The following is a 26,454-nucleotide window of genomic DNA, read 5'->3' on the forward strand; positions in this document are numbered from 1 at the left end:
GCATCACATGCGCGGAGGTCACAGCCTTTCTCCGTAACTGCTGAACAGTATGTAACAAATTTGGCCACAACGTTCCATGCCTTTCAGGGAGGGATCTGGCATTAATTTTTTTCCCAAAAAACCACACCTTTCACACCTAAAATAATGATTAAACACAAAAAAGTGGCGCCCAAATTAGACATCACCACCAGAAGCTCTGAAAACTCCAGCAGCATCCAATAGAAAGGCAGATCGCACCCTGCCACCTCCAAAGCTGCGCTGCCAGATGACATCACAAAATTCCACAGCAAGCAACTGAAAACAGTCCTTTTTGCAGCAACAAGGCCCAGCTTTTTCAATAGGCCGCAGCATTGCCAAGCAGGGAAAACTGAGTAGGCCTCACCATTGCCCAGTAGGCCACAGGCAAAAACAAACAGAATATGGGCCTTTCACAGGGTGAGGGAATCACAGGGATGAGGCACAACAATGGGAGAGGGGGTTCACAGGGATGAGGCACAACAAAGGGGGGGGACACATAGCCATGGGGGGAGGGATGACCCTGAGTCAGCCAAAGCTTTATTTCTGATTTGGACTCCAGGCTAAATCTCAACAGTTCATTGGGTGGGTTTGTAAGGTCTGATAGATGACAGACAAGGCAGGAAGTACACCAAAACATCTACCACTCCAGAAATGGGCGGACATTACACAATGTGTTTTGGAGCTTGAAATTTACCAGCCACCTTTACTTTCTCAGGGTTAGGGCATATACGTTCTTAAACAGTATTGCTGCATAGCAGGGGGTTGGACTAGATGACCTTGAGGGTCCCTTCCAACTCTACAATTCTATGATTCTAATAACACATTCCATAAAGTGTATTCCATAAAGTGTACAGTGGTACCTCGGGTTACAAACACCTCGGGTTACAAACTCCGCTAACCCGGAAGTAGTACCTCGGGTTAAGAACTTTGCCCCAGGATGAGAACAGAAATCGTGCGGTGGCAGCAGTGGGAGGCCCCATTAGCTAAAGTGGTACTTCAGGTTAAGAACAGTTTCAGGTTAAGAACAGACTTCTGGAATGAATTAAGATTGTAACCAGAGGTACCACTCTACACTCCAAATTCACATTCGTGCTTGATGAGTGTGACCTTCAACTCTGTGATTATAGCAGTGTTTATATTGCACACCATCACCTCAATATCCCAAAGTAAATGGCTCATCCTCTTTTTTTTCTTTTTTCTTTTTTTGGAAGTGCTTGGGTGCCAAGGTATTCCCAAAGGGCCGCCTTTTACAACAGTAGCACACCAAAAGGAGTAATGAACATTGCTAGCTCCATTGAGCTTCCTGTCAATGGAATTTGCCATTTTTGGCATCCAATTCAGAGAACACTTTGGGCTCTGTCTAGCTGCCCAAGGGTGTGCTCCACAACTGGCATGGGATGCAATTATTTTTCAACATCTTTATCCAGTTGGTTAATGGAGTTTATGGAGTTCAGTGATCTCCATTTCAATGTTTTATTCCAGCTTTTTCTTCACTCTGTTGAGGAGTAGCATTAGTAGTCATCTGAGAACACTGATGGAGAAAGTTTTGATCCTGATAATTTCATCTGGAATGGTGCAATATTCAAAATGTTCAGCTAGGGAATACAGGGAGGTGTTCAAGCAAATAGTTACACATAAGGATTAATGTTAGTCCTGGGGGATTTCCTCCCTCTACTCTCCCCCCTTGTGATTCCCATGCCATCCACAAATTTGCTTTGGGGTTTTTTTTGGGGGGGAGCATAGGGCAAGGAAAGGGGTAAAATGTTCTGTTGCACCAGGAGAAAATCTTGCACTGATAGAACACTTTGATTAGCGCTAAGCTAATACAACCCATAGAGAGATAATAACATCATCCACAGGTTCATTTTCTAGTTGCACATGTGAGCTACATTTTGCCTGCTAATCACATTTTACATAAAAATGAAGTTTAATAATAATAATAATAATAATAATAATAATAATAATAATAATAATAAACAACCCATCACTTTATTGCATTTCCTTAACTCTTCCTTCCCTCAGCCTGAATGATAGCAGGTTATCATGTGCCTGATCCTGCATTAGATAAGTCAGTGTGTTAATCTGCTTCTCTTCAGGTTTGCTGATTAACCCTGAAGCTATCTAGAGCAGGCACCCCCAAACTGCGGCCCTCCAGATGTTTTGGTCTACAACTCCCATGATCCCTAGCTAACAGGACCAGTGGTCGGGGAAGATGGGAATTCTAGTCCAAAACATCTGGAGGGCCGAAGTTTGGGGATGCCTATCTGTGCCCCTATTTGGGCCACACACTAAGGGCAGATATGCATGGGTCGGAGCGGTGGTGGTGGGTAGACACTAAAAGAGGCTGCTGCCATCTTCTCCCTGCCCAACATGTAGAACTCATTTCAACTTTGCTGTTCTTTGATGGCCAATGTGTCTCTCTTTTTTTAGTATTTTCAGCCACGTTGTGGGTGTCATTGCTACCATGTATTATTAGTTGCCCCTGATTAAGAGATTCCACAACTTATCAAGGCAAGTTACTTTTTTTTGAACTATACTACACTCTCAGCTCTTCCTCAGTCTCCTTCCAAACGTCACACCCACTAGACCAGGGACCACCATGGGGTGAGTTTGGACTCCCCTTTCCCTTTCCTCCTCCTCTGCATATGAAAGGGGTGGAGTGAAAGCACAAACTTTTCATTAGAAGAAACTTGGGGAAATAGGATTTGTTCTAACAAAGATCTGGAGCCATTTTGTTCCTAGTTTGTTTAAACTAAATTTGCTTAGAGCAAACCATGGTTTCCTGAGTTTGGATGAAACACAGAATTGCAGTTTGTTTTAAAATGACAGTGGGGGGTGGAGTACATGAGGCCAAGGTGGCCATTGGAACAATCTACCAGTGAGCAAAGTGGTAGTGATTCCTGTGTGTGTGGAAGAGCATGTGGTGATCATACCCACCACTGGCACACTGTACACTAAGGGATGATGAAGGATGAACGTGATTCTTGGGCCATAAAAAGGCTAGCCACTTGTGGCATGTGGTTTATGTAATCATCTGAACTGGGCCTGTGGCTTGCTTATGATGGAGCCTCACTTGCATTGTAATTTGTTTAGAATCCAAAACATTTTGCCAGTGATGTTGAAAAGAGCTCTAGCTGCAACAACTGTAACCTTTATTGCATCTTGGGAATGGCTGCTTTTTACAGCACTTCATTGCCAAAGCAAACTTTGAGTTAGTGCCAAAGAGAGAAGCTAAATTAACTTGGTAAAGTTTTAGCAAAATGACAAGGCTTGTTGCAGTTGAATCCCGATTGCTGATCCCATAGGTTTTTTCTATGCACTTAATAGCTACATGGAATGATGCATTTAGGCAAGTAGAGCTTCTCCTTTCACTAGAACCTCTGCAAAAATTTCACATCTCTCAAAAGGAACAGGTACCATGTGCTGAATAGATTTTGGAAATCCTATCTGCTTATATATAGGAACTGTTATCATGTGCTGGCATTGGGCTCGATCATTTTCCTTGGAGGAAAGAGCACTGGGTATTTATGGTGTCTTTGCAAAGATGTAAGATGCTGCGCCCCCCAGGCATTTCAGTTTCAGCCAACTTGCAGCTTTCTTATCTTCCTTTCCTAATGGAATCTGCGAAAGTGCCCATTTTTTCATCCCTCTGCCCCACAGGTAAATTGCCCTTTCAAGGAAACACCTGTAGTTGTTGAAGTAATGTGATGTTCTTTTGTGAAATCCCAGATTCCCAGCAAGTGTCACTTTAGGCAAAACTGTGCTGATAGTAATCAAGATGACCAAACTCCACACAGCACGCTTTTTTCAAAATGACTAGTTTTAGTCGCCATAACAGCTTTCCTTGACTGAAGTGCTAACAGCTATTCTGCAAGGTTGCCCAGAACAATGAAGTGACCACTCTGCACTGCATTTGGACAGCTGGTCTGCTAGCATTTATGCCAAACCCCTCCCAAGGCTCCTCAAACAAAGGCTTTTCGCTTCTGAAAAGGGAATGGATTTCCACTCTCAGCCAACTTTCTTCCAATGTTCCTCAATGAGTTTAGAGGCAATGGATATAGAATCCCATAGTTCCAGATGGTGCTTGCTGTGACTGCCAAACCCTTTTATAGTTTTGCCCTGGTTCCTTTCCTCCGCTTCTACTCCTAAAAGTTACAGTTACTTCTGTTAAAATAAGTAGCTATTGCTATTTCTTTAAGAGACATTTCCTGCTTGCTATGCCCGTGACACAGTTGCCAGATGTCTGGGAGTTATATGTTCAAAACTCTGTATGGCATACAGTGGTACCTCAGGTTAAGAACTTAATTCGCTCTGGAGGTCCGTTCTTAACCTGAAACTGTTCTAAACCTGAGGTACCACTTTAGTTAATGGGGCCTCCTGCTGCCGCCGCACCGCCGCCACACAATTTCAAAGCAAAGTTCTTAACCCGAGGTACTATTTCTGGGTTAGCAGAGTCTGTAACCTGAAGCATCTGTAACCTGTAGCGTCTGTAACCCGAGGTACCATTGTACAAGATGTTATCCAAATAGCTCAGTTCAGCATTGATTCATGTAGTTTACAGGGATTAGACAGGCACCCCCCAAACTGCGGCCCTCCAGATGTTTTGGCCTACAACTCCCATGATTCCTAGCTAACAGTGGTCAGGGAAGATGGGAATTGTAGTCCAAAACATCTGGAGGGCTGAAGTTTGGGGATGCGTGGATTAGATTCACTGAACCAGACACAACACATAAGGCTTATCCACAGTTACCTTTCCTCTGCTCTTTTCAGGCATGGTCTGTGCAGGGCCGGATTCAGGTTTGATGAGGCCCTAAGCTACTGAAGGTAATTGGGCTCTTTATATGTCCAGCTTTGACAACAACAAATTGTCACTGTTTTTTGTTTTGAATATATGCTATATGGAAATTTATGGACCTAATAGGTATCTAAAGCCATTTGCACATAACAAAGTATGTATCAAAGTAATTGAACTGAAATACAATTAAGTATATTAATAGTGAAATACAATTAGGAAAAAGTATATTAATTTGAAATAATTATTAATCTCTTACTGTATGTAGGTTTTATTTTTTATCTTATATTTTGGAAATGTACATCCAGGGGTTTTTTTCTTTTGAATTTTTTTGGGGGGCCCAAGAGAGTGGGGCCCTAAGCTATAGCTTGTTTAGCTTATACATAAATCTGGCACTGGGTCCGTGGTTTAAAGTTCTGTGTCTGAGCACCCTTTTTTTTTTTTTGCTCTAGAGCTTTCCCCACAAAAACCCACTCTTTAGCGCACTATCGGAGCCAACATCAATCTGTAGGACACATGTATTGATGTTTGTTCCAATTGAATGCTAAAGTGGTAGATGACACTTGCTCTGAAAAGCATGGTCAAAACTAAAGGGTTCAGGAACTCAGACCAGACCAAAGTTCATAAAATCATACACAGACTCTACTAAAACAAAACCCTACAAGAGAGGAAACTCCAAATAATTACACAGATTAAAATAGTTCAGAAGGTAAGAAAACAACAAACACAAGCTTATCCAGCTAATTAACAAAAAACACTTACACTTAAATCTCAGTAGGCTGAGCAATGGAACAAGATGCTGTCAAAAGGCCAAATAAATGCTGGCCTCAGATTGGCAGGCTGGTTGCTGAGAGCTCCCACCAATCCAGGTTTTATAGGAACTTAGACCAAGGGTGTTCACCTCTTCCACCTAATTATCTTGGAACACCGGCCTTGAAGCCTTAAAGGGAGACAGCTGCATGTAAGCTCATTATTTCTGAGGTTCTAACCCGTTCCCATGAGCCAGTCTTAAAGGGGCGATATCACCACTGGCTTTCATGGGGAAAACTCTGGGGTGAAAAACCTCACACATACTCAAGACACTGAGCTTTTATGTGCAGATCTGTGCCTGGAAAGGGCAGGGCAGAAGAGTGTGGGTAAGCCCTTAGATGCACGGACCCTGGATCAACCATAAATAGTTCCTGCCTATATGATATACACTATTGGAAGGTGCAGTTTCATTTTTCAAAGTGTTATCTTTGGTCACTGTTAAAGAGAACAATTCTGCTGCAGTATGGCTCCTCTCCCAACAATATCCGAACTGCCACCAAGTAGACTGTTCAACCTTATCATTTTGTATCAATACCATGCAAGCAAGTCTCGTTTATTTATTACCATCTATACAATAGCACCGATGTGCATTGCACATTACTCATCAGCACTTTACTCATCCTTTATGTCCCTTGTACCAACACAACAATGTTCATGCGGTCCTAAAGTGACTTTATGAGATCACAGGCAGTTGCTTACTGAAGCATGAGGTGGGTAACAAGAAGAGGAGTCACTGGACTGTAATACTTATAAAGTGCAAGTCAAATTGTGAAACAAGAGGGGAGAGAACAATTTCATGTCTCTGTCTCAAGGAATGATCTTGTTCTGATATTATAATAAGGCTGAGAGGTGACCTTGCTGTTACAGCAATGCTGAATATCTAATTTTAATATACGAGTGAATACTTAATAGCTGGAATTGGTATTCTTCCAAAGCCAAATTAGAAACCAAAGAATGGAGGAAGCATGTAAAGAATGATACAGCCACACATTTTACAAAGCATACATCTGGATGTTAGTGATAAAACCCAAGGCTAATTTATCTCTATATAATTAAATACCATTTAGCCAATCATGTTTTGATAATAAATTGGCAATGGTCACTGAGCTTTGTGGAAAGGGAGAATCTGTAGGTAGCAAATCTAATTTTTAGCACAGAATTCCGCCGCACCTTACTGCCCTTTTTACATCATTTCAGCATGGGAAAGTGTTTCCCCCTACGCAATAACGAATTAATTCAAAATAAAAAAATTCCTTCCAGTAGCACCTTAGAGACCAACTAAGTTTGTCATTGGTATGAGCTTTTGTGTGCATGCACACTTCTTCAGATACCACACTTCTTCAGATAATTAATTCAGATAATTCAATTCTTGTTTCTATTAAGTGTATTCTTCTAATGACTAACGCTGCTGCATAAAAAGCTTGCTTGTTTCGTAACATTATTGCAAACTGATGGAATAAAAGTCCAATCACATGTTCATGAGGCTGGTGGTGGCTGAAGGTCGATATTATGATGAGATGGCTGCATGCAGTGGCTTCCTGCCAGCAGTCGTCAGTATGCACGGACATCACTACTGTACACTCATATTTTCATCTTTTATATACCATGCCAGGCAGGGTTAGTAGTAGCCTGCTTAAAAAACAAGCCTTCATGCTCTCGCATTTAATACTACATTTAATACAACAGGCGAAGATGGCTCAGTTAGAGCATAGTGCTGATAACGCCAAGGTCACAGGTTTGATCCCAACACAAGACATTGGCATATTCCTGCATTGCAAGGGGTTGAGCTAGCTGACTCTCAGGGTCCCTTTCCAACCCTGCAGTTCTATTATTATTCTATGATTTACAAGAGTGGTGAACCATGCGCTTCAGCCAACATGCAAAGTGAATTCACGGTGGGTTTCTAGCTGTCGTTGCATTGTATTCTGCTTGTGTGAAAGCAGTCAAATACAGCTTTGGTTGCCCCCTCATATTTACTGGGGTGTACCTTGCCTTTGATACCCAGGAATATGGCCTCCTCCAGCCAGGGCTGTCAGTGGTATTGCTAGGTGATTTTAGACTCTGGACTTGAAAGGAATCTTTCCTTTACCTGGCCATGTGTATTACTTCACCTGCTCACAATTTGGCAAACTAATGCTGCTGTGTTTGGGGGAATCTTCTGTTCATTCTGCTTAGTGGAGAACTGGACATCTGCCCCAGAGTGCTGCCCTGGTGGACACCATTGTCTGTTGCTTCAATAAGAGGGCCATAATGACACAGTTAGATGCAATCAGATGATGGCTTCCCAGCAGGCTCATTGTAAGGAAATGGTAATTTAGCATAAATTGGCTTAAGACCCCCTTCTGACATTACTCTTCTTAGCACAGGTGGTGATGCTACAATACAGTTCTTCCCCATGTTGTGTGATAATGCTAGAAGACATACAGGAACAGCTCACACATCCAGATCCTTCTCAACCATACATTGTTCTGGGTTCTTAAGGGGAGTGATGCTAGCACAGGAACTCGTTCATCCAATGTTACCCAGTGCTTTAGGTATGAACCATACTGCACCAGATCTCATGCTGCCAAAGGTCATTTCAAAAAGCAGCCAGGGTCAATGGAGTTAAAAATGCAGCTTAGGAGCAAAAGGGCTGTACCATGTACTTCTTCTCTGATGGCAGACAAAAATATGTTGCCTTATGATTTAAAATATTGGACCTGTATCTGAGTGTGCTTTCAAATCTCACCACATCTACTGGCTCTCTGCCCCCTGAGGCAATTCGCACCAATTAATTACCGTAATTCATTCCATCTCACACTCGCACATGCACACCATAGGGTAGTTATGAGGATGTTGATGAGATAAGACAATGGATATTCGGAAGTAAAAAATCAAGGACACAAAAGAGGTTTGTGTATAACCACAAATCAGAATTAGGGTGGGGCCTCCCCAACATTTATAATTACTATGAAGCCGTCCAATTAAAAACTTTACTAGAAATTGGAGCAAAAAATAAACAAAAGTGGATCAGATTTGAGGACGAGGCCAACAATGGTGCAGGAAGATTTGGAATCTTCACAAATAATGTTAAGGGAGATCTGAAATCTGCAATAGGACCCAGGAAATTGGCATTAGGCATATGGAAGAGATGGCAACCTATATGGTTAAAAAGGATCTCCCTGTGGGCACCCTTAGAAAGCATATACGAGGCAATAGACGACCCCAAATGGTGGAAAATTCTTAGTGCTAAGGGATATCACATAGTCCAAGATATGTATAGAGGAGAGTCCTTAAAGTCATTGCAGGAAGTAACAGAGAACATAGGTAACCAATACTGGCTAAAAATTGGAGGGCTATATAATAAAATTATTAAAGCTCAAGAGATAGGAAATATGAGATTAGAAGAGCCAATAGAGGAACTATATAAACAAATGGAAAAAGCTAAACAAGGAATGATAGGTAAAATCTATAGGAGGATGATTACAAATAAAGAACTGACAACCCAACTTATTCAAAAGTTGTGGAGTAAAGAAGAACAAATTAGCGAATCAAAGGTCGAAAGGATAATGAAAGGAATAGATGAGATTAAAGTAAGCAAATTTAGGGAGCTCGAACTAAAATTCTTTCTAAAATGGTATAGAACTCCGGCCCAGCTAGCTAATATGATACCAGGATTGAACCCTAACTGCTGGCACTGTGAACAAGCCAAGGGATGGTTCTCCCATATGTATTGGGAATGCCCAGAGGTAGGGGGATTTTGGAATAAAATCCTTAAGGTTATTAATGAAGTTTTTAAAGTGAAGCTACCTATAGACTTCAATCTTATGACAATGGGTATACTAGGAAACACGGCCATAGAGAAAGGTGACCAGCATACCTTCAAAGCAATGATACTAGCAGGAAAGGCAACAATAGCTCTAGGTTGGAAAGATAGAGAAAAATGGACAGTAGAGGTCTGGACTAATTATCTGTTTGAATTTATTCAGTCAGACATCGTGGCAGTAACGTCACAGGATATGACATGGAAGGCCAAGTCTACTGCGATAAGGACCAGATGGAACCCCTATCTTCAATGGATAACAACTACTGGACCAGAAGACATTCAGTGGAAATTAAAGACATTGTGCCCGTGGCTGAGGACAACTGTTTGAACCCTTCCAATGGATTATGGGTGAGGGAGGGGGTGGGAAGGGAAAGAAAAAATGGTACGGGAAATTAAACATTGGAAGGAGAGAATATAATGTATGTAAAAATTCTCGTACTTCAATAAAAATCTTTAAAAAAAAAAAGTTATGAGGATGTTGTGAGCATAAGCAAGGTAACGGTGGAAAGCATTCATGGCACAACTGGGGAATGGAGCTTGCGGTGGATTAGCGAAGGGGACCAAGTCACATTCAGGCAAACGGAGCTGCCTGTGAAGCGTTTCCTATGCTACATAGATCTGCTACATAAGTGACGAAGGCTAAGATTTAGCTGTGGACTAAATATCGTATTAAAGCAATTCAGAGACACAGTGATAAAGGGGGACAGGGTGCTGCAGCAGAAATATCTACTGATCAATCCAGCTTGCCCGGGACAAGCTGAAACTCTTTGAAGAAATAGTAGGACAGTAACAAGGAGAACATAAGAGTCTTTCCAGGAAGGACCCCTCCTGTTCAGCATCCTGTTCTCACTGTGCCCAACCAGATGCCTATGGGAGGCCCACAAGCAAGACCCAAGCACAAAAGCACTCTCCCATTCATGATCTCTAGCACCTGGTATTCAGAGTTGCACTGCTTCCAACACTGGAACAATGTTTGTTATTTCTCTATTTAGAATAATTTATATGCCTCTTTTTCCAAGCCCATGTGATCCTTTACAGAGGGAATAAGAGAGGCTAACCCCTGCAACACATCTCAATACAGAGCAATGCGCAAAGTGTGTGGGTTTAACCTACCGTAATTTAATAAACTGTCACTTAAAACAACAACAAAACTCTTTTGTGCTGTTTTTCCAGCTTTCTGGTTGATGGAATCAATGGAACTGATAGTCCTGACGATAAGATGGACTTCATGTGACAAATACAATTATTTTTGTCATTTGGATTTTGCAATACTCCTGGCTGAAAAACAAATGCATACCCCCGTTTCCATGGAAACTTTACAGGTATGCAATTGTTGTTACAAATAACAACAAAAAACCCACCCTTAAAAAGAGCTTTAATCAAAACAGAATGTTTGCAAGAATTAACTCAAAAAGCCAAGTGTATCTGTCAGCTGTTTCTATAAATTTTCACGTACAGATGGGCTTCTTTCTTCTCGTTATTCTCACCCATGCAGTGAGGCTGAGAAGTGTCATGAAGACAAGTGCTTCATGGATATACCACAAACTCTGCAACATCATCTACAAATGTGCAAAGGGGCAGGCGTTTGCTGCCATGAAAGCAGATATATTCATGGTTCAGTAACAACTATATTTGTTCATTGCAGCTGGCATAGGCTGCTACTGCACCCATGGTAGCATGGGCAGACAATAATGCATATTATCCTCTGCCATCCTCAATGTTTCACATGCAGCCAGAGCAGAGGTACCTTCTAGTTCTTGTTGTTGGACTCCAACTTCCATCATCCCCGACCACTGGCCATGATGACTGGAATGGTAGGAGTTGAAACCAGCAACATATTGAGGCCATCCCATTGGCTACTCCATAGCTTATTAACCAGGGGTCTAAAAATGGGTTGGTTGTTACCATCTGGCGTAAATATACAAGGTAGGCTGTTCATGATAACCAATGACATTAGTCAGATTGGCCATCAATAACGAGCAGCATTAAATGAAGGAAAAAAGACACCCTGAATTGTTTTTTTAAATGTTTTTTTTAAAAAATTGTAATACAGTGGTACCTCTACTTACGAATGTTTCTACTTACGAATGGAGCTCCGTCTGCCATCTTGGATGCTGTTTAGATAGGATTTTTTCTACTTACGAATTTTTAGATAGGGATGCTTCGACTTACGAATTTTTTCTCCCAATGCATTCCTATGGGATGCGACTTTTTTCCGACTTACCAATGTGCATTCGGAACGCATTGAATTTGTAAGTAGAGGTACCACTGTATCCAGTTTGGGGATATAGATTTTACTTGGGTCCAAGAGGGCTCAAATTGACTGGGAAAGATCAATAATGTATTGAAATGATTTTGGGGAGCTTCACCAAAAAAATGCTTAACAAAAATCTTGTTTTTCAGATTTCACTGATGGATAACGTTTCTGCATGTTATATACTACGATTTCCCTTATTTATCTGACACTGAACTGTGATTGAATATATCTGTTGGGTAACAGGTTCGCTGAGGGATGGGAGCCATGGAACTTGTCTTGCCCAAGGGCCTCCTAAAACCAAGAGCTGGGACCAGCTGTTGTTGTTGTTGTTGTTGTGAACTTTCTGTCTTTGAAGACTGGTGGCTGTTCTTTACATTCAGCTAAATCACATGGTACAGCATTTACTGGGACCATGATATTTCAGACTGCAGGCAAGGGAAGTAAAAAAGTTTAAACGCTATTCCCACCTGCTCACAGGTACACAGAAACCTGCCTTATATGGATTCAGACCATTGGTCCATCTAGTTCAGTTTTGTCCAAGCTGCCTGGCAAGACTTCAGAAAGCAGTCTCTCCCAGCCCCACCTGGAGATGCCAGAGATTGTATGTGGGGTGTTCTACATGCAAAGTAGATGCTCCACCATTCCCAATGTATATACATATATGGTACATACCCAGAATCTTTCCTGCTCTAAGAAACCACTATGACACAGAGAGAAAGAGTTCTAGACTAGCTTTTATTATGATAGCTTAAATAATTTATGGACATTTTCTTACAGGGGTCAATTTTTTTTTATATAGCAGATCCTGAAGTCTCATGGGGCTTTTAATGCAGAGGAAGGTTTGATAACACGATACAAACTGCTAAGTCACTTTGCAATTTAAATTATGTTTTATGCTATTTCTTCTGCATATATTTACGGACCCCAAATCCTTACACTTTCCTTACTCATATGTACTTGTCCCCACCTCCCCATTAATGCCTGCTTTCCAACCTGTCATCTAAAACGGCACAGCAGGGGCTATTGATGTTTTTTTGGGCCTGGGGGCCCAACTGGAGGAACTGTTGTAGGCACTCCACACACCCTGTAACCAAGCACAGGCTGCAACCTAGTCCATTGGCTACAACAGTATCCTACTTTCAAGGCTAATTTCTGTGGAAGGGGAAGGGACCTTAGAGGCACCAACAGAAGGGTCTGCAGATCCTCATGTCCTCATGGGTACCACATCGGTGATCCCTGTATACAGTCCCAATAACTCTATGGCCATGCATTTTATTTGCACGTGTAGATTGGCTCTAAGTTTGGTGAACCTTGGTCCAATTTTTGCTTGGCTTTCTAGTATTCTTATATCTTTTCCTGTTTGAACTGTTCACAATGTATGCACTCAGCTTGTAGCATGTGGTTTGATAATTCTGATGCAGCCCTCCAAGTGTGTGATACAGGAATTTTAATGGCTCTTGAAGTCTCCTTTTGGCACAGCTATGGCTCCTTGTTTGTTACCATAGATACTGTACTTTTTGTTTGCATTAGCTTACACCTAAGAGATTCCCACAGGTAGAATTATTTGATATAATTATTCACAAATACAAAAATTTATAAAACGAACCTGACATTTTATTTGTTTAAGGCAGTTTCTGCCCTTTTCCCTTCTTGAACGGTGAATGCCAACTTCTGTCTTTTCTCCCTTTGTGTAACTGTTATTGATTTGCCTCTATACATTTACAATTGCTGAGAATTCTAGTTACATGGAAGAGCTCATTTATCTGAATCTCACCAACAGTATGAAATAAATGCAACACACTTCACTTCAAAACAAAGCTCTGGGAACACACAAGAATCCACCCTCCAAAAGGCACAAGAAACACTTTAAAAATTTTTTAAAAGGACTCTGTCAGAGGTGGCCAGTTCCGTTCTGCAATCCATCAGCTATGATATAGTATGGTGACCTACTTGCTTCTCCAATCTCTATCATGTTTGCCCCCAAACCACACGAGATGTAGGTCATCATTATATTATTCCTGTCTAGATGGAGAACTGAAGGTGAGGGAAAGCAACCAGCCCAGGGGCAAATACTAAGTCTGTGGCAGGGAACCATTAGTTCTGTGATAGTGCAACACTATAAATTCCCATCTAAAGACAGGGAAATGAGCCTAAGATAATTGCTACGGATAGCAGAGAAGCGGCAGAAAGGATTTAGAGATTGGGGAAGTAAAGGCAGAGGGGGGAAATGGGGGTTGCATGAGAAATGATGGATATGCTAGAGTATATGGATACCTAATGGTTATTTCAATAGTTTAAACTATTTTCCAAGTTGAATAGGCTAATTCCTCAAAATGCTATAGTTTCAGGCTCTTCATCTGCCAAAAGAAAGAAAGAAAGAAAACCCCTATTGAATCTCTGATTCCCCCTGATTCTCCTACATTAAAGTCTATTTCCATGTTACTGCAATTATACCTTCAAAGGAGTCATACATCACACTTGTGGAAAGTACTCTACTAAGTGGGCCCCCTACTAAGGTGTGCTTTTCACCTGGACCAGGGACATGAAGGTACATCTGTAAAACGTCTTGAAAAGTTAGGAAGTCCGTAATGGCTTTGAACCAGGTCTGTTACAGTGGCTCGGCTCCTGAGTCATTTGTCTTTGAATGGAAGGTTCACAGAAGGAATCCCAATGCAACAAAGACTCCTGTGTGTTGTGTGTGTTGTTAGCCGAATTCCTCCTGCAGCCTCCTTGTACAACTTCCCATGTTGTTCCCCACAACCCTCTAGATGAGATTTTGAGCATGGGGTGGGATAATTGAGCAGGGTGAAACCAGCAAATATCACCTCTCTCCCTTCTACCAGGTGGAGCATCTCTTGAGGGTTCCCGCTCATAGGAAAGCTGGGAACCAAAGCAATACGACCAAACACTTTCTTTTTTCTTTAACTCTCTATGGGTTGTTTTACATGGTGACCTCCTGCCAGAAAAGATGTCTCCAACTGACAGTAGCAGCTATCAGCTCTGGTGATGGGGTGCAACCAAACTGGAAATCCCTGTTTTAGCTTGTTTCTCAGCAGCGCTGCTACCCTTTTTCAACTACCGTACTGAGCTAGGACTGTCTTGTCTAGGTGAACAGCTGTAATGGGGGGGGGGTCGCTGCTTCCCCTTTCAACAATACTTTCTTAGTCTTCGTCTTTGCAGCCTAAAGAAGACAGGTGCTGCCAGGGAGACCAAGTAGGCAACTGACTGCAGCAGCAGTGGCAAGACAGGTCCATCTAGTTGGTTGAATGATACAGCTTAGGTAAAGGTAAAGGGGCCCCTGAACATCAGGTCCAGTTGTGTCCGACTCTGGGGTTGCGGCGCTCATCTCGCTCTATTGGCCAAGGGAGCTGGCGTTTGTCCACAGACAGCTTCCGGGTCATGTGGCCAGCATGACTAAGCTGCTTCTGGCGAACCAGAGCAGCACACGGAAACGCTGTTTACCTTCCCGCCGGAGCGGTCCCTATTTATCTACTTGCACTTTGATGTGCTTTCGAACTGCTAGGTGGGCAGGAGCTGGGACCGAGCAACAGGAGCTCACCCTGTTGCAGGGATTCGAATCGCCGACCTTCTGATCAGCAAGCCCTAGACTCTGTGGTTTAACCCACAGTGCCACCAGGGTCCAGCTTAGCAAAGGCTTATCTATAAACAGTGGCTGGTTTGCAGGCTCCACAGTGAACTGGCCCTAGCCTCACAGTATATATTACTGCAAGAAAATGACAAAGAGCTCCAATGCTGTCACGTGTGGGTTGAATAAGGAAAATGTTTTAATGATGATGATGATGAATCACACAGTATATATTAATTGGCTTACCAATAACAGGAGGCCTATGTTGCTGTTTTTTAAAAAATTAAATAAGTTTTACATAACAAATTTAATTTCAAACACATCCTTCACCTCTTCATTTAGCATCATCTGAATCCTTTGACCTCCCTCCGCCCTTCCATGGTTACCATTATCAAACCCCCCCCCCCACTGCTTATCTTATGTTCTCTAATTTGTTAAAAGAATAATAATCCATATCTCCATAGTACATTACAAACATTACTGTCATCTTGACAAAGTTTTTAGTTGTTTACAGTGTTCTCTTAAGGAATGAGAAAAAATTATAATGTAATCCAGGATGCCTATGTTAACAACTGTTTCATGAGGAAACACTTGGCATTATGTAATTGTAACTAACTGTGTATTTTATACATTTCATTTGCTTCTGGCCTGTTTATGCGCGCGCGCACACACACACACACACACACACACACACAATGCTGCATGCATCTGACAAAGTCCACAAAGGCTTGTGCCATGATAAATTTGTTTAAGGTGACACAAGACTGTTATTTGCTACAGCAGAGAGCTACCCCCCTGAAAATTGTAAGAAAACGGACAATCTTGTTCTGTGTCCCTAGTTTGTTCAACAATATATGGCCATTCCCTTAACACTCAGCAGTGATGCAATAGGCTCATTGATTCTCACTGTGCACTTCATGTACAAAAGCAATACCCACTGCTTTCTGCCATTACACACTATTGCTTGCATTATTTTACACAATATGTCACTTCAATGTGCATCTCTTGCATTTTTTGCTGAACAAATGTTCCCCTGGCTGTGATAGCAACTGTAGCTACTACACAGCATCTGCTCTTTTAACTATCTGTTACTCTCTGTCACTTATTGGAACATTTTCCATTCCTTTCTCTGTCTCTCTTTTTTTTCTTAGTTGACCCAGCAAATCACCCATGTCTCCTAAGCCGTATTTTTCTTCTTAATGAGCTCTGACTGACAATGCTATATGGACATCTTTCCATATCAGTATTTTTTACCGTGCCTGTGAATCTTATTGGCAGATTGTAACGACATTACTAGTTACAAACACACTGCTAATGGGTTCTTCCCACCGTCAGTGTCTACCAGTTCTGAATAGCCGGGGTTTGTTTTTTAATTGTGTAGAATCTTTTATCTTTATTGAACAGCTTTCTTGAACAGCTTAAGGTGCAGGCTGAATTCTGTATTTTCAGAGGCCACTCTGGGCTTAATTAAAAGTGCTGACTTTTACACCCTTAAATCTTTTCACAGAATCATAGAATGGTAGAGTTGGAAGGGACCACAAGGGTCATCTAGTCCAACCTCCTGCAACGCAGGAATCTTTTGCCGAATGTGAGGCTCGAACCCACAACCCTGAGGTTAAGAGTCTCATGCTCTACTGACTGAGCTATCCTGAAGATTTAACCCCATTCCCATGCCTCCTACTCCCTCTCTTTTTGCAAACCCCTTTGCACCCCCATCCCTTCCTTTTTTCAACTCTCTGTTGCACACAGACCACCACCCCCATTTCCATGCCTCATCTTCTATCCTATCCTGCAGCCCCCTTTGAGCACCCACCTCATGCTCACATATGTTAAACATGAATAAAATCTTAAGAGCAAGCCTGGTAGTTAACTTGTTCAGTTAAATATTAAGTTCAGACGACAAATGATGTACATATATTACTGTTTGCTTTGTAATAAAATATATATTCTAAGCAACTACAGCGTTACCTTGGTTTATGAACTTAATCTGTTCTGGAAGTCCATTCTTAAACCAAAACCGTTCTTAAACCGAGGTGCGCTTTCCCAAAATGAGGCCTCCCGCCGCAGGTGCCCTTCAACCGTTTGTATTCCGTTCTTAGACCGAGCTAAAGTTCTCAAACCAAGACACTATTTCAGGTTTTGCGGAGTTTGTAAACCAAATTGTTCTTAAACTGGACTGTTCTTAAACCGAGGTACCACTGTACACTGAATGCTGAAGACAGCACATGGTAGCAGGAGTGAAACACATTGCGTGAAGGTTCTATGGAGTGCGTGATGACTCCACATCCTTTAGCTCTCTCATCTGAAGTGTTGCAGAAAATAATAATTTCATAAAACTGTATTTTGGTGATTCCATTTTCTTTTAAGCCTATGGCCTAGCTAAACTGAAAAGGCCTGTCCCTGCCTATCTTTTAGGGCACAGAATTAGCTGCTTTTAGGTACTGTACGTAGCGGGTGTCCGTTCCAGAACACTGAAAAGAATAAAACATTACTGTAGAATCTATGGTGGTCGTTGTATGCATAAAAGGAGAATCAGGTAGGCATGGAAATTGTTATTAATCTTGAAAGCACAACATTATAGTAATTAGCTGGGAGGAACCAAGGGACAGAAAAGACACATTACTGGTGGTACGGGAAGCCAGTTTTCCTGAACCATACACGGCTGCACTTCAGCTTCACATATCATATCATCAGCAAACTGTTTTGATATTTGTGAGGGGAAAATCAAGTTCAGAGGTCAAGTTTAGCTCTTATGTAAATTAAGTAGGGATTTATTTATTTTTATTGACCAGAAGAGCCACTGCAGTGGGGAAGCCACCCAATGGCCATTTGTTTTTCTGCAGAGCTGGGCCTTGCCATGTTGCTCCCTGAGGCAAAGGACAGGGTGGTGCTCCCTACTCATTCCAGATGCTACAAGCTGATCCACAGTGGGACCACAAGCTGCCTTGGTTGGCAGTGGGTTCACCTTCATTACAGGCTTGATGGCCACCTCTTAGGTTTCCTGTATCAGCAGGGGATCAGACTAGATTTCCTTGAGGTCCCAACCCAGCTTTAGGATTCTAGGAAATGACTGTTCCCCACAACATAGTTTCTGCTGTAGGATCAGGACTATGTCTTTTGACATGTGAACTTTTCTGTTCTTTTATTCCTTGCTAGACGATGGAACCAAATTAAGTTACTGTAGCCTTCACACATTTTTCACCCCTGTTGCATTTCAGAGATTTATCAAGCATGTATTAGTTCTGCATTTGCACATTTTAGTATCTTGTGTGAAGTAATTTACATGATCTTGATTAAATCTCACTCTATCAAGACTCTTCATATATTGAATTTCTTCAATTTGTTCAGAACATATCCTATTCTGTCCCTACCCTCAATGAGATCTGTAACCCTTGCCAGCTTTTTATCACTTTAATATTGGATTAGTGTGATTCTCTGCCTCACATACCAAAATTGTTAATGAATCAGTGATCCCTGGTATTCCTTTCAGAAGCCCATTTGACATCTCCTCTCAAATAGTCATTGCACAATGCATAATTACACTGTTTAATTTTAATCCCATTTTGTATCCATTTGACAGCAGTTCCATCAAATATGCATTTCATTAGCTTTCCCAAGAGAAATGATACATCCAGTATTAAGTACATTGCATGTCCTTTATGCTATATAGACTGAACAAAGAATAAAATATTGAGCCTTGCATAATTAATCATTGACAAAGCCATTCCACCAATTATCCATTTTTCTATAGGTAATTCTGAAGTGACAGCTCATTAATAGGACTATAAGTAAACCATATATCTTAAATCAAGACCATTGACTTAGAACAGTTATGATGCAATTCTAATAAAACATTAACAATTGTTTTAATATTCTCCAAGTTCCTCAATATCGTCTCTGTTCAACTGTGATCATTCTAGGATACCAATAATTTTCACCAAAAAACATCAGTTGTTGATTATCATATTACTTCCAATAATTTCTCTCTTTTTCTAATATATATTCTAAGATTTACACTTAAGGGAGAGCTTGGCTAGTTTGAATATTCTGAAATTTATTCTTAAAAACCATGATGGATGGTCAGCACTGTATTAAAACTACCATTCTGGCAACAAGAGCAATATTTTCCACTGCACAAAACAGAAGTATTTTAAGAACCCTTTTGCTCCCCTCGTGCCATCAGATATGCAGAATCGCAAAAGTGGCACATACTACAAGTGCTTAATAAACAAATGAGGTGTAATGAATGTAATTAAAGTGGATAAAATGGTGGCATTTCCAAAACTATTTGATGAATAGGCTAACAGTTGTGGCCCGAAAAAGCTACATGCCTCCTTAGAGGTTGAAAAATTATCATGCAAGTGCTTGAGATTTGTTGCTGCCACTTCAGAATCTCAAGCCTTCACACGGCTGTGAACTGGACTAGTGCCTAACACCTAATGGGGCTCTTCCCAAGCCTACAAAATGTTTTCCCCCAGCCCTGTTCCTGTACTATTTTGAACAGTAATTTCCAGACCTGCTGCTTACACTACCCTCTCTCCTCTTTATATTGTTATGAGTTGAGGGTTTTTGTGTGTGTGTGTGTGTGGGGGGGTTGTCAGTCTTGATCATGGGTCAGCAAACTAAGGCCCATGGGCCGGATCAGGCCCAATTGCCTTCTGGATCTGCCCATGGATGGTCTGGGAATCACCACGTGGATCACCAGCACACACATTCTTTCCCTCTCCCTCACATGGCGGCAGCGCCACCTCCACCTCCTCCCTCCCTCCTCCTGGCTTCTCCCTGCCCTGCCTAGAGGAGGAAAGGGGCTGGACTTTGTTGGTGCCAGCAGCAGCAGCAGTGCTTGAGCGACTGCCATTTTAAGAAGCCCCTCTCCGGAGCCCTTTTGCGCGCTGCTCATTGTCCCTCCACCGCCGCCAGCCCCTGCCACTTGCAAGACACAGGTAAGCAGCCACCAGCGGCTCATGGTGCTCTTGCATCACCCCCCCCAAATATAGCCCAGCCCCCCACAAGGTCTGAGGGACAGTGGACCAGCCCCCTGCTGAAAAAGTTTGCTGACCCCTGGTCTTGATGATGTCCTGAGTCCCTTCCAGTTCTTGGGATCCTGTTATCAGTAGGGTAGAATGAGCAAGAGCAAGCTTGCCAAACTTGTTCCTTTCTCTGTGTAATGGCGTTGGCTGATTTGTTATGGTTATGCCATGATAAGCATAACCGAAGCAGTTGCTCTGTGCTGTAGAACTAAAGGGTGAGCCTTCCTCCACCCACTCACCAGAAAGTCTGTTAAGTGGGAGAACAATAGCCAGAGTAGTGTGTGAGAGTTGAGCTGGAAGCTGGAGTCACAGATACATGCTTGCTGTGTGCTGGATCCAAAGCTACAACTAATTGGGAAGCAAGACTTTTCGGGTGTTAATGCTGCACCTCCATCCTACGCTCAGATTGTATATATGTATAAGTAAAACCATATATTCTAAAGGCACTTATCTCTGCTGACACTCATTCCAAGGAAACTGAGCTCTGGGTGGTACATAGAGGGTGCTCCCTAGTTCCCGAATTCTCTTTCACCAAAAGGTCACCAAAGTTATACAGCAAGCAATGCTTTGTTCCTAAGTCTAAATGGTGCCTTTTATATATCTAGCCCTTGGCTGTCAGATAAAGTAGGACCCCTAGTTTCCCCAGTGATAAATGCCACATGGAAGTATGCACATTTATCCTAGGTATAGAACTTTAGAAACCACGAAGAAGCTACTGAGAGAGGCAAGCCAACTAAAACACCTTCTTTTACTAGTAAGAATAACGTTACACAATAAAGAATAGATGAGATTGGCTTGCAGTATGCAAAGCCATAGCAGGGAAAGAAAGAAAGAAAGAAAGAAAGAAAGAAAGAAAGAAAGAAAGAAAGACATTTTATATAGGATTTTATGCAGAGCTGAGGGCAAATCCCCCTGTAAGAATGCACACAAAAAGAGCAAGGAGCATCTTTGTAAATGAGAGTGGCTGGATGGCTCCAAAACTAGGGTTTTGCATGCTTTGAAGCTTTTACAGGAATATCTAATTCATGAGCTAAGTCTAAAACTGCACATTTTAAAAGCACAATTAAAAGATGGATGGAAGCTTTCTAAATCAAAGCAAGATTTGATTTAGATACCCATGGGATATCTGAATACATAAAAACAATACAATAAATTACTGCTATGAGATAAGACACATACCGGTAGTTGTACACCATACATCTCTTTGAGCCTGCTCCTTCCTAACTAGGTTCATGGCTATATTGCTTTATTGTTTTATGGCCACTTAATGGCAAGAATTTTACCTTCCTGCCTTTGTATTTTAAGATGGGAAGCCCAAAGGTTGGTATGTAAGTCTCTCGTGGCTTATCTCTTTGGCAGAGATCTCCAGTGTAATATTTATAAATGGGCAGAATTAAGCTGATGGAAATTGTTAATAGGAATATTTTTCATGGGGTTCAGTACATCACTAACTTTGATACTTCGGACTAGAACTCGCTGCATACGTGACCATTGGCCATGCTGGTTGAGGGAGCTGGTGGAAGTTGTAATCCAGGCCCGTCTTAACCACATTGAGCGCCATGGCGCAAAGGTCCCTCCGCCGCCCCCCCAACTCACTGCAGACGCAGAGGAGGGACATGGCATGGCCGGGCGGGCGCTGAGGGTGGGCCGGGCTCAGGGGTGCTGCAGCAGGTGGGCCGGGCTGCCTGGTTGTCCTCCGGGGCGCCGGGGGCGCCTCCTCCTGCGCGGAGGTCTCTGCTGGGGGTGGTGCCGCGCAGCGCCCGGCCTCTTGTCCTCCTCATGCCCCCGCCCCGCCCTGCCTGGCTGAGGCCGGGACTCGAACCCGTGGTGGGAGGGAGGGAGGCAAGGAGCAGGGCGAGCGGTAGGGCGGCCGGGCTGTCTGGCGGGCGCAGCGTGGCTGCCGTGGGTGCAGCATGGCACCCCTTGGCGGCCCAGCGGCCTGGCGCATTGCGCCACCCAGCCTTGCCTTAGGCCCGGCCCTGTTGTAATCCACAGATTATCCAGAATTTACCCATACAATTGTAAATTCCAATAAAATACAGGCTTCCGCTGGAAAGCCAGGGTTGCATTTATTTTACCATTGAGGGTGAGATGGCAAGTGGACATACAAAAATAAAATAAAAACCCTGAAACAAGGATGAATGCAGATTGTATTCTCCTTGTTAATGACAGGCACTTGGGGTGACCAATGGCCTGCTGATTCAAAGGACTGTCTCAACACAAAAAATGAACATGCACCCCCTAACTTACAACCTCCCTTCTCTATTATTTATAATAATGCTTTGACTAAGTATAACATTTTATCCAATTATAGATACAGATGAGTCTCTGGCTTCACAGCTTGTCAAGACTGGATTATTTTATGGCCTTAGGATTTATTTTTATATATATATAAAAACATTTGCTTCTCATGTAAAAATTAGAAACTGAATTTTTTCAATCTATCTAGGAGATCTTCTCAATTATATTGTTGACTTGAGTTCTGGCTGTTATCCTAAGCACACAGATACTAGGAAACCATACATGTTTACTCAGAAGTTCAATTCACAATTTTACTGATCTTCCAAACAAGAGTGCAAAGATTTTTTTAGCCTTGAGTGAAAGTTCTGCAATTAAAAATACATAACTTGGAAGTAAGGCTGTAATGCAAATTGCTGAAACTTGTTATCTTATGTACATCAGTTTGGTTCTAAAGATTTAAGGCTCGAGTACCGTGCAGCTTCATTTTATTTAAAAATTGCACAATCCAATCTTCTTCTTTTTGAAAATCAGATAATTGCAGTGATGCAAAAATTATTTGTGTAGGATATAATTATGCAAGCTATTATATTGAATTTGGATACTCAATGGAGTTTTGGTGATATCAATTTAACATATTTGTCAATCACACTTTGAAGGTGACAAGAGTGGGAAATGAACCCTGAAGAGCCCAAGGAATTTTTCTGCCCTAGACTTTGTGATGGGCACGTAGTGATGAAGACAGGCAAAGTTGCATTGGGCAGCTTCCCAACAATTCTGGCCTTCTTGAAACTATACAGATATGTTTCTTTCTCCTTTAGAAACAAAGGAGATGAGGAAATGAGAAGTTCTGCAGGTGTGGTCTTCCCTTGTATTAATAAGGAAAAGGTATGTCTGTGACATCTACCAACTTGTGACTCTTAAACTCACAGAAATGGTATATTATCCAACTATTTAACTTACACTGGCTCCTCTATGGAGTAAACCAACCTTATGGATAGTAACAGGCGATCCTTACCATGAATCCTGAAAAATAAGTTATACTGAATTCAATGTGTCTTACTCCCAGGAAAGTGGGGTTAGGACTATGTCCTAAGGTTATCTTCTTTTGCAGAGGGGAGAATGTTTGGTATCCAAGAATGCAAAGAAATGAAGAGTCAAGGGTGATGGGAGCTGTAGTCCAACAATTTGTGGAGGGCAAAATGTTCTCCACCCCTGGTCTACACAATGAATGATTAATTATTTATATAGCACCATCCCAGTGCATGATACGGTAGCTTACCAGTATGAAAGGATAGGTCCCTGCCCCACGGAACTCACAAATGCACAAATGAACATTCAACACAAGTGAGATCTCACAGAGGAAGGGGAAGGAATGGAGGCAGAAGAAGATAGTCATTCAGTTACACACACTTAGGCGGCGTTGCAATAGAGCATGGTGATTATGGAGTTGCACAAAAAGTGGATATTTAGGAAGGAAGACAGCAATTGCATCAATAGGCTGAAATATTTCTCCATTGTGGCACCAACTGTATGGAATGCTTTCCCCATTGAGATCAACAACTGTGGGTTGTTTTTACCAATTGAAGAAATGCCTGCTGCCCTTGACCTTTAATAGTATTAATACTATTGATTAGTAGTGATTAGTAATAATAGTGTTATTGTTTTTATTGTATTTTTTAATTATGTGAACTGCTTTGGTATTTCTTTCCATTGATGCAAGGCAGTATAGAAAACTTATAATAAAATAAATCCTGTTAAGTTTCAGGGCCAATGACTATACGTATTATTATTATTTTTTAAAGCGTTCTTGGCAAGGTTTTTTTTTTTTAAAAAAAAAAAAGATGCCCCAGCATCAAGGCTGCATTGTGCAATGCTTATAGGAAAGAAAAGCTGCATTTCCAGGGTGATCTAGAATTGCTACTTGTAATTTATCCTTCAGATTTTTAAACAGCACCATACATTTAGCATTCAGACTAATAGTACAGCTCTGCCTCCCGTGACAAAATACATTGTGAAAAATGTACATGGTGCTTAAATTCCCGCGATGTACCATTTTTTGTCAGTGTTCTGGATGGCATTGCTCTGACTGCTCTTGTTCATGAGATCATCGATAATGACCAGCAAAATTTTACTAGGACGGAACTAAAACATCGTCCTTGAGAGGAGATGGTAAGCCTTCGACAAAACAGATAAATGGAAATATAGATAGCAATTTTTATGCAGTGGCTGTCAACAACTGTAATACCAGGCAATGTTTTCGAGCATAAGACACAGCACCAGTTCTGCATGCTGCAGTACATTTTTTAGTAAAGTAGCTTTTCCTGCAGCTGCTGGGGCCCATGAGAATGACTGAGAAAGGATGGTGCCAGCATTTCTACTTTTCAGCTGCCCCTTACGCTGCCATATGTAACTCGGAGGGATTTCACCCATGAGATCTCCTTATCTTCATTCCCCAATAAAACACAGAGAGGACAAGTAACAAATCAGATTGGTTAATTTACAAATTCATTATATTTTTCACAATAGGGCATGAAAAAAAAATGTAGGTTCTGTGTGAAATCAGTTTTTTTATTGGCTTTTTGTCAATTGGTTTTAAGTACAGTACTACACACACACACACACACACACACACACACACACACACTAAGGGAGGCTGTGGAGTTGGTTAAAAAAAATTCAAAAATGTGCAGGTGCTTAGTTGTGAGATATTTCAGCAAAAATCCTAGAATACTCATCGTGTGCATTCCACCCCCACCCCCCAATGTTTTTCACATTGAATTTATATATTCTTTCCCCCAGTGCATGCAAGCAGGGCCAGCCCACCCATGAGACAAGAAGAAGTGACTGCCTCAGGTGGCAAGATCCAAGGGGGCAGCTGATCTGGCCTCCAAGGAACGAATTGCCCACCACTGCTTCCACAGTGGCAGCAACAATTGCGGAGCATTCCTTAGAGGCCAGATCTGCTGCCACTTCAGCAGGCGCCCCCCCCCCATATCATGTCTACAGCCCCCTATTCTTGGGGAATAGGAGGCACTGCAGGTCTCCTCCCACACTTGTTCCCAATGTAGATTTTCACTCAACCTTTCTTCCCTGAGAAGTACTATTTTGTGGTTCGCCCCAGACACAAAAATGTATTGAGCCAGCCCCGCAAGCAAGAATGCACCCCCCCACACACATTTGTTAAACAAAACTTCACTGTGAGTGTATTCTTACCATGAGCGCACTGACAATCACATCAATCTTTCCACGTTTTTTCACTGGTGTGGCATTGTCTTCTTTCTCGATCTCCAAGGGCAAGGTTTTATTCAACTTGAAATGTGGGGCCAGTTCAAAATCCCATAATCCAGAACACAGGCGAATGCCATGTGCAGAATATTTTGCCTGAAAAAATAAATTCCAACCTCTGAGTTGTTTGGTATGAATTGTATGATACGCTTGCCCCATAAAAGCAAGCTGAGGCATGTGAAGCCCATTTCATTAGGGCAGGGCGGTCAAACTCTTCATGCCAAGTGGGCCATACTAGTACAGTGACATGGAACCCATGGGCTGCACACTGCTTTGTTGCATGGGGGAAGGGAGAGTGAGGCCAAAAACTGATGCCCCCACCAAGTACTCATGCCACCTTACCAAAGCCAGGTAAGTAAGGTGCTAGACTTTAGAGGAGGCCTGAGGGCTCTGACAGGGTCCCAGAGCCTTCCCATCTCCTTCCCAAAGCCAGGAAAGCACTAATTAAGCTTTGGGAAGAAGGCAGGAGGACTCCAGGACCCTGTCAGAGCCAAAGCTCAGCACACCTGGGTGAGGGCTGGGGGTTTGTGTGTGTCAAATGTTGCCAAGGACTGCCAAAAAGGGCCTCGAGGGCCATGTGTTGGACCACCTGCATTAGAATGTGTACCCAGTGGTTTTTATTTATTTTTT

General features: G+C 42.2%; 1 long non-coding RNA gene across 1 annotated transcript in view; it reads right to left on the minus strand.

Moving 5' to 3' along the window:
* LOC132591885 (uncharacterized) overlaps positions 1 to 26,454 on the minus strand; it is a 68,740-nt gene that overhangs the window by 39,248 nt on the left and 3,038 nt on the right. Inside the window, exon 2 of the long non-coding RNA XR_009557310.1 lies at positions 25,753 to 25,920. This is a non-coding gene — a long non-coding RNA (uncharacterized LOC132591885). The remainder of the gene's footprint in view (positions 1 to 25,752; positions 25,921 to 26,454) is intronic.

Source organism: Zootoca vivipara, chromosome 3 (genome assembly GCF_963506605.1).
Source record: "Zootoca vivipara chromosome 3, rZooViv1.1, whole genome shotgun sequence".
NCBI classification, from domain to species: domain Eukaryota; kingdom Metazoa; phylum Chordata; class Lepidosauria; order Squamata; family Lacertidae; genus Zootoca; species Zootoca vivipara.